The sequence below is a fragment of the Micrasema longulum genome, unplaced genomic scaffold (assembly GCF_059751315.1).
Source record: "Micrasema longulum isolate JH-2025_06_02 unplaced genomic scaffold, ASM5975131v1 h1tg001633l, whole genome shotgun sequence".
In the NCBI taxonomy this organism is placed as follows: domain Eukaryota; kingdom Metazoa; phylum Arthropoda; class Insecta; order Trichoptera; family Brachycentridae; genus Micrasema; species Micrasema longulum.
In genome coordinates this window covers 5443-14908 of record NW_028278813.1, presented here as the reverse complement: position 1 = coordinate 14908, position 9466 = coordinate 5443, and the positions used below count along the sequence as shown (strand labels likewise).

Sequence of the window (9466 nt, the reverse complement as noted above, 5' to 3'; positions counted from 1 at the left end):
CACCAAAAAATATTAATTACACAAAATATCTTCAAAAAAATTCATTATAATGAAAATACTAACCTAAATATGCGCTCCTTTCAATATGTTAATGACTTGTGACTTGAAATTATACTAATTGACATTATATTGACCTCGCAAAATCTTTCGTTATATTCCTCGCCTATTCTGGTTATTGTGGATTTGTGTCGAAAAACTAATCAAAACGTAATTTAAAACTGTCATGACTTTTATACAAGAAGAATGTATCACTAGCGGCCATATTGTTTTCTTAATTCATGCTGCCTTGTGATTGGCTAATGTGGACAGTGGCACATTTGTTTGTTATATGCAAGTACCGTGGTGTTTTCCCATCTCAACCTAATTTAAATACCATTCTACATGAATTGGAGATGATTTTTCGTTTCAAATTGTACCGAAAAACAAAAAACATTAACTTTTTGGCATTCAAAACTTATTTTGGGTATTTTAGACAGTTACGTTTTTTCTTTTAAATCCTTATTTGTTGACGCATTGCCTGTGTAAAACATGAGATTTTTTCAGCCTTGTCGGTCTACACGGTCACGCGCAATAGAAGTCTTTCAAGATAATTAATTAAGGTTTTGTATTTTATTTATTCTTCCAATATATAAAATAATACATCGGTACGATTTACGAACATCATCAGGTAAGTTTGTTGGTTTTTATCATATTTTTTCGTTCGTTTTTGAATTTCTGTGTTGTCAAGCAAACCATCATGCCGTTTCTCCGTAAGGGTAGGCAGAGAGGATAGAACGCCGTATAACTCTGTCTTTGCATACATATCTCGATTCCTCTACATTCATACATCTTCTCACTCACGCGCACCGATTATTCTTACTTTTGACATGTCCATCTTCGAGTGTTTGTGATTTTGGTCATGCCATGTCTTTCTCGGTCTTCCTCTATTTCTGCATCCATCAAAATGTCGTCAATCTTTTCAGCCGTTTTTTCGCTGTCCAATCACTATACATGTCCAAAACAACGCGGAGTGCTCCTTTCTTGATTTTGTCGATGATACTTATTTCAGCCTTACGTGAAATTCTAAATTTTAGTCCATTGTTTGTAATTCGGGATTAAACTATTTTAGTTTTGGCGATTTGTATGTGGTAGTGCTGCGATCTTCTCGGGTTATTTTTAGGTATGTCAGTTACTCTTGTCAGCGAGATGTCATCGTCTTTAATGTGTTATGTTATTTTGTGGATTAGCGTTTCTGGTTTTCTCAGTCAGTCTATGTCTAAGAGTTGTACGTTTATAGATTTTTACGTTATTTTAAAATCACCAATTTTACAATCATTATCATCATCATCACCATCATTCCCTTTCCGCACCTACTGATGCATAGGGCACTGCATTGGTACACCAATGAGGAAGTTCAGTGATTTTTAAATATTTTTTTATTTGTTAATAGACTATTAAACTAAGTAAAAAAATTTTTTTTCAATTTTTATATATCGTGTTATTAGCGCTACGATTTTTTAAAGTTTTGTATTTCTGAAATAACTCCGCGTGTAACGTCAAAGGTTCATTTCCGCTTACTGTCATTCAGTTCTTCCCATTGGTCAAAAAGCGACAAGTGACAACCGGATATCTTCCATAGCTCTCAGATCATAGGTTGATTCATATGAACCAGTGACGTCATCCAAATTAGTACGTTTTTATCCAAATATTTTTTATTATTTTTTCCGTACATTTTCAAGAAACTTTGCCGTGCAATTTAATGCTCTAATTTTTACCCCGCGCAAGAAAACACTTTTTTATCCAATTTCCCGTAGGGCTGAAGTTCCTCATTGCAGCGTATCTTGATCGTTTTTGTTACATTAAGGTAAAATGATCAGTATTACGCTTCAGGGCTGGTATTCCGAACGCGTTTACAGCGCGCTATAATGCGTATTTAGTACGTAAAAACGCGCTATACCGCGCTATAATTTCGTTTAGAATACCAGCCCCGGTACCAGTCCAGGGACTATGAAAGTATTCTAGTGTGAAAAAACTGTTTTCAAATAAACAATTCATATCAACCATGCCGGGAATCGAACCGGTATTTTTTCTCTTAACTGTGAAACATGTTCTCTCATTATATTTGTGAAAATATAATGAAAGAACATGTATGTACTATTTTTTGTAAAACAACTGTTGTTTTTCCTAAATAAAAAATAAAATTATAATAATAGTAAATAAACAAAACAAACCACTGAACTTTTGCTATTGCTATTGTAAATCATTTACGTGTTCCCAGTGCTAACGCTAATCTGCGCATGGTAGACATCCTCTCTCTCTCGTACGTTTATAATACTATTAGCCGTTGGTATTTTTGGTTGCCTTTTTGGTAATAATTTTCGTGGCCTTTTTCCATCCTCCTCCTTTGTGTGCGCGCCTTTTTTTATCTAATTTATAATTTGTTGTCGGCGGCCGGCGGTGGAGGTTATTAGTGATACTCCACTGTGCGCGTACATTTTATTACACCTTCGTGCAGGCTTCTTCAACTCCATTAAAATTAAAGATTTTGGCATACGGGTAAAATTTAAGAAAGAAGTAAGCTCAAACGAACAAGCTAGAATGAACCTTTCCGAAACTTCTAGATGTAGGTTCTGCAGTGCAGATGAGGAAACACCTATACACATTACACATCATATTTACACACCTATACACATCATATTTACTTCGTATTTGACGTCCATGTATACAGCGGAACTTTGGAACAACTATACGCAAGGAGCGTGGAATAAATTGAGGATCACGTATAACAACTCATACCGACAATTATTCGGATTGCCTAGGTACTGCAGTGCCTCTGAAATGTTTACAGCTGGACGAATAAACACCTTCGCTGCCCTGCTTCGCCAAAGAGCCTGGAGCCTATGGGAACGCCTAAAAAAGTCTAATAACGAAATTCTCCAAGCCACTGCAGAGTGGATCCAATCAAGGTTGTTCAAGCGATGGCGCGATATGTTAAGACCACCATAAGTGCTGCAATATAAAATTTTATTTTATGTTTATATTTATGTTTATTGTTATATTTATGTTTATTGTTATTTTTATGTTTATTGTTATATTTTTATTTATATTTATGTTCATGTTTATATGTTCATATGGTAGAATTGGCTCTGCACTTTATAGCCATTTTACTGGAATAAAAATTTAAATAAATAAATTCCATGTGAATGTGATGCTTTACAGCATAAAATAATCTTCATCCTCGGGGGACCACTGGTTCAACCTGAGGATGTTAAAGAGCTCACCCCCTACCTAATAGCCCGATATTTACGGATCTGGGCTTGGAGGGGGAGATTTAGCAAAATGTAAACTCTCGCCTTCCACACACCCAGGCTCTTAATAGATCTGGGCTTGGAGGGCGAGAACTATTCACGGGGACCCGTCACAATAGATCTTTACAGGTCGCAGTGACGTCACGAGCTTGCATAGCACTGATCCACACCACTAAGAATAATAATAAAGCTGAAATGAAGATTTTTTAATGCTAGTAAAAAAAAAAACATCTAATTCGAAAATATCTGACTCTGAATTTTAGAAAATGTTTTTAAAATACTTGGAAATGCAGAAATATTATTCCCATGGAAGGAAATCATTGTTTTTTTTTTATATGCAATTGTAATAAAAGTGTGCACCTAATGCCAATTTTTTATAAGGAATCCCAATTAAAAATTCCACAAATGAACCACTCTTTACCTCCGCTAGAAGATTAAGAATAGCAGCTTTAAAAAAACTCGTTATGGACGGTATGTAAAAAATATTTTTTGTGGAAATGCGAAATATCAATTAAACATAATGTTAATTGTACATAAACATAGTAACAAAACATATTTAAAATATCAAAACACAGTAATTTATTAAGAAAAGTTGCATAAAAAACTATCACAGTTTAAGTTCCATTGATTAGTTTTTTTTTTAAATATTTTATTTAGTTCGACGATAAACATAATCTATTACTGTATTTACAACACATTTACTTGTATACTTATTCTAACATTATTTATACTTATTCTCCTAATTTACAATATTTAAACTGTTCTTTTTAAATACACTTTAATTAACTTATGTACATATGTTTACTGCCTATAATATATCTAACCTAATATTTGTTACATTTAATTTTAGAAGATTTACACTTTTCTAATTTTTACGTTTTCTGACTTTACCCATTTTTTTAGAAAATGGGAATCAAGTTGGGTAGAGTGGTGTTCGAGCCTCGGACCTCGGATCCGTGAGTCCGCAACACTAGCCACAGGACCACAACTCGATTCATTAGTTAAATTTATTAAATTTGGAGCGGCCAATGTTTTTCGGAGACTTTGAAAAACACCTTGGACACCCCTGATACGCATCAAAATCTCGATATAATTTAACAGGAATGATATGAAAAAATAACATCTTGGCACGAAATTTGACACGTTCGTGTTATGTACCTACTCCAAATGCATTTCTACCTAATGGCTAGATTTCTTTAATTGACCATATATAATTTCAGTTAGTTTACGTGTTCACCCTCTATTACATAAGTAGGTCCGTTGTCCATAGTACTGGACACCTGAATCTGACACAGTCAGTTTCGACAGGTACCTACCTGTGGGGTAAAACATAAAACACCATTATTTAATATCAACAATTGAGCGATATTGAGTTATTCTTGCGAGGAAGATAGTCATTAGTCATTATTTACATCCTGTTTTTATCCGTCTACTGTATAAGGCACAAACGAACCACTTTTTTGTAACACGTCTTCATTTGTTAAATGCTTAGTTACTACATTATTTATCATTACTAGTTTCTAGTGACCGACTGAAAGAAGATTTTCAGCCGAAACCGAAACTGAATTTCAGTTTCTAGTTTCGGCGGAAATCGAAACTTATTTATGTATATTAAAAGTCACCTCAAAATGTCCAAAATTAAGTGTATTTAGTTATAAACCTGGTGAGTTCATTAAAATAAATAAATGTTAAATAAATACTATGTAAACCATCCCTTTTCTCAACTACCGAACTTTTCAGAGAGTTTGCTGTTTTAAGAGTGGAGGATACTTATCGAAAGTGTCGTGGGCTTCAGGTGCATAAGGAGAGCCTCCCATCGGACCCTATTGCGGGAAGGTTGAGAACGGGATGCCTCGCTCTACACAGAATCAAAACTACAACCACCAAAAATCACTATACGTATATAGGAAGGAAGCTTTTCAATAATTTAATAAATAAAAGAAAAGCTTCTTTCCTTGACATGAACTGTTTTTTTTAATAATAAAATGTATGGAAGTATAAAGGTAACGTATGTTTTGTAGAAGAATATATATATGCATTTTATGTACTTATAAAAATATGCCTGTGTATATTAAATAATTTTGTTTTTTTTTTTAAGTATTATATTTTTTCGATTTTTAATCGATTATTTATTTATTATTTGTCATACATCTTTGTTTCTATTTTATATTATTTTGTAAGCTTGCCAAACACAGCAGCCTGACTCTTTTTTGGCAAGTTCAAACTGAATTGTTCTATTTTATATCTTTATGCGTTGTTTTTTATGTTAAATGAAGGTTTATTTATAAAAAATAGAAATAAATATATATAATATACAGCCGAACGGAGCCGAAATTTCGGCCAATTTTTTGCCAGAATCGATACCGAAATATTTTTTCTTTGCAATGATGTTTTGATCCAATGGTAATGCTCTTGCTGAAAATCTTCGAACCCTAAAATGCGTATCAAAATCGAATCATTATCCCTGTACTCTCAGAGACGCCACACTATCTATATTGCATATAACAGAAGCGTTGCAAATTTTTTGTTTATTTTTGGTTTAAAAACAGATGGTTTCATCGTTGCACTTGCGATTCTCGACCTGAGTACCAGCGGCCCATTGTTTTGATGTAAACTATACTTAACTTCGTGGTTGAATAGAGTAATTTTATCCGTTTGGGCAGGTCTATAGCGTTATTACTCTGAGTCCGTACTACATTGGTATTCCAATCGCAGAATCTTCTTTTTTCATAAACAATAAAACTAATTAACTAATTTCTCCTAAAAACCACGCGAACAAAGCCTCGGGTAAAAGCTAGTATTCCATACAACTTGTACAACACATGTACAATTTGTTTTGTATAAGAAATATTTAAAAAAAAAACCTAAATGTCAAATGTAATTCTATCCATTCTTTGTAAAAACAATATTTTGAGTTTATCCGAATTTTTGTAGACAAGAACTGGATTCAACTCCCTGGGGAGCAGTTTATATTAACATATTACAACAGAGATGAAGAAAATTTTAAAGAAGGTAATATAGAAGTCTAAGCATCTACAGGGCATATAACCTGTCATTTATTTATTTATTTAAATACATAAGTTTATTGTACATTATTTGAGACATAAGATCCAACTCCATGGGACTAAAAGTCCTGTGTTGAGATGGGACTAGCATTTAGTTGACACAGACACATGAGTATATAACCACAAATATAGGATCAGAAACATAAAAAATATACATATATATATGGCACATCAATATGGTTAACAGTAAACTCAAACATTCGTAAATTCTTCAAGGAGTTTCCTACTCAAATCCGTCCCACTAAGGAAAATCCAGTCCTTAACTTCTCTCTTGAAAATAGTTTTTGTCCTTGAGAGCTTAATACACTCATTGACTAGTTTAAGTAGCCACTTCACACGCTGTGTAACATTCGCCATTCTGCCCATATTTGAACATCTATATTCCTTCAATTCTTTCATCTGTTGATGTCCACAGTGTGTGAAGTTCTCGGATATTGCATTGTGATCGCCAATACGATAATCAACCATGGTGAGAAATTGTTATCACGTCGCTTATTAGCATGTCGATAGATATTTGTAATTGAGCTACAGGGACTATGAAATATTCTGGTGCGAAAAAACCCTTTTTAAATAAATATTTTATTTCAACTATGTCGGGAATCGAACCCAAAACCTATCGCGTGGTAGGCAAACGCGCTGAACATTACACCACGAGGCCGACGCCTGTAGGCCTTTAGTAAAAACATAATATGTTTATTTCATGATTTGTAAAATTTATCTGTAAGAAAATATACCCGTATGCAGAGACAAAACTTAAGGTGAGGAAAGTACATTTTAATCTAAAATGTGGAGAATAACCCGAAGGTGAAGACAATAGAATGTACTTTCCTCGCCTTAAGTTTTGTCTCTGCATACGGGTATTAGTCTACAAATAGACTTTATTTTACGTATAATGCACAGCGCCCTTGAAGTGATTACTCACGAAAACGGCGCTATTAAAATTGACGTAATTTATTGCCATTATTATTATTACTAACCGTATGTATTTGGATATTGACATCTTTCATGTTATTAAAATAAAGTTTAGAGAAGATATATTCCTTTTATTCTAAATACTGGGTACTTTTGTTCCATCATTTTTACATTCAAATTGTACTGAATTTTTTCTGTGTTGTGTATGCCTTGAATTATATAAATCAATTTAAACATTTTTCCAAGCCCTTACCTGCTCGTATTATCTTTTAATGTATTTAGTCTGTGGCGATTTACCTATATTATATTGTACATTTAATTAATTCTCTAGACGCGAGTTTCGTTGAAATTAATTCAAACCAGACACCAACGACCGACCATATCGAAATCAAAATTACGTCCGTAATACGAACGAAACACGTTCAAACAAACCGTTTCTAAATTGATAAATGTCGCTAATTACCGAAGGCACAATTTGAGACCGTCTGCGTCGCGTTAATCTTCACGTTATCAAAAAAGCACTATGTTTTTTGTGCCCTGGTAAATTAACAGCTTCGGGAGTTTTTTAAATTCCATTTTCATAGCTCTAATCTCTGAGAACTTACATATTTGTCTGTACAGCATACTGTGAAGAAAATCAGGGTTTGGCCAGTTACACCAAAACTTAAGTTTTTGAAAATAAAGTAATATCGCAAACGTTTTTATATTTAATTAGAAATGTGTTTTTACACGATAATGCTTCACAGTCCTGGACTGGCATCTGTGCTCTTTTTTATTTTCTTTTATTGAGGAAACATACAGTACAATTACATAGTTTTTTTTATATTGACTTAAATTTATTGTCTTATATTTCATTTAAAGATTCTTCTCATCGTTTCTTTGAATCCCTTAAAATATGTATGTATAAATATGTTTTTCCTTTTTGAAAATATTTTTGTAACATCTGAGCATGTTTTTCATTCTTCATTTTTTTTACCTTTTTTAATTCTTATCTTTTAATTACTTTTACAAAAAGTTTTTCTTTATTTTTAATATTATTTCCATTTGTAAATACTAACTGGAAACTTTTAAATACTTTTTTTTACTTTGATTTTAATTTTTTAACAACTTCCTTTTATGTTAAGAATAGTATAAAAACTGTAAATGTTGTAAACAATTCACCAGTCTTGAAGATGCCTACTTAGGCGAAAGCGCTCGTTGGTCAAAATAATACAAAGTAAAAGCTAAACCAAAAAAATTCATTGATAAGTTTATTTATAATTTTATCATAATCATTAACTATGGAGTTTTATCAAGAAATATCAACAAAAAACATCAATATTATTTCCATTTATGTTTTTTTTCCTTCTCTTTTTTGTACTTATTATTATTGTATTTAAAAAAAGTTCATTGATAACCTTAGATATAATTATAATATAATATGGAAACTTCAGTGATCCATTAAAATTAAGCATAACTGTGTAAAATATAAAACTATGTACCTAATAGTTTTATAGTACATACAGTTAGACTTAACTCTTATGGACCAGTGAAGTCTTCATATTATATTATCATTATATCTAATCTTAATTCTATGATCTAAGGTTATCAATTAACCATTTTTAATTTTTCAAGTTCAAAAGAGAAGGAAAAAAAACATAAACGAAAGTTAGTTTTAAAATTAAAATCAAAGTAAATAAGCTATATAAAGTTTGTAGTTAGTATTTACAGGAATAGAAATAATATGATAGTATAAAAGTAATTAAAAGGTAAGAATTGAAATAAATAAGAATAAAAAAAACACGCTCAAATATAAAAAAATAAACATTTTCAAAAAGGAAAAACATAAATATATATATACATATTTTAAGGGATTCAAAAAAGAAACGACGAGAAGAAACTTTAAAATAAATAAAAGACAATAAATTGAAATTAATTTTTAAAATAACTTAAAAAAAGATGACACATTATAGTAAGAAAAGCGATATATTATTTTTAGGAGCAATTCTTAAAGTAATTAAAAGTAGTTTAAAAGTATAAAAACATGTCAAGCGCAGCTGAGAAAAAAGAAAGAATAACAAGATTGAAATGTCACCATCTAAATATTTCAATAGTTCCTTTATCCTTCTTCTTTCCTTCCCATCCCCTCTCCTCTCTTCATAGTATGGTGTTAATTTATTTTTGTTAATCTTTGCTTTTAATTTTTGTATAAAATTGTAAGAT

At 31.8% G+C, this 9466-nt stretch overlaps 1 long non-coding RNA gene across 1 annotated transcript; it reads left to right on the top strand.

Annotated features, from left to right (window-relative positions):
- The first annotated feature begins 417 nt into the window (after positions 1-417).
- Positions 418-5075, top strand: LOC148274508 (uncharacterized). Its single transcript, XR_015824287.1, has 3 exons — positions 418-463; positions 544-599; positions 5028-5075. It is a non-coding gene; the product is annotated as an uncharacterized LOC148274508 (long non-coding RNA).
- The last annotated feature ends 4391 nt before the right edge of the window (positions 5076-9466 follow it).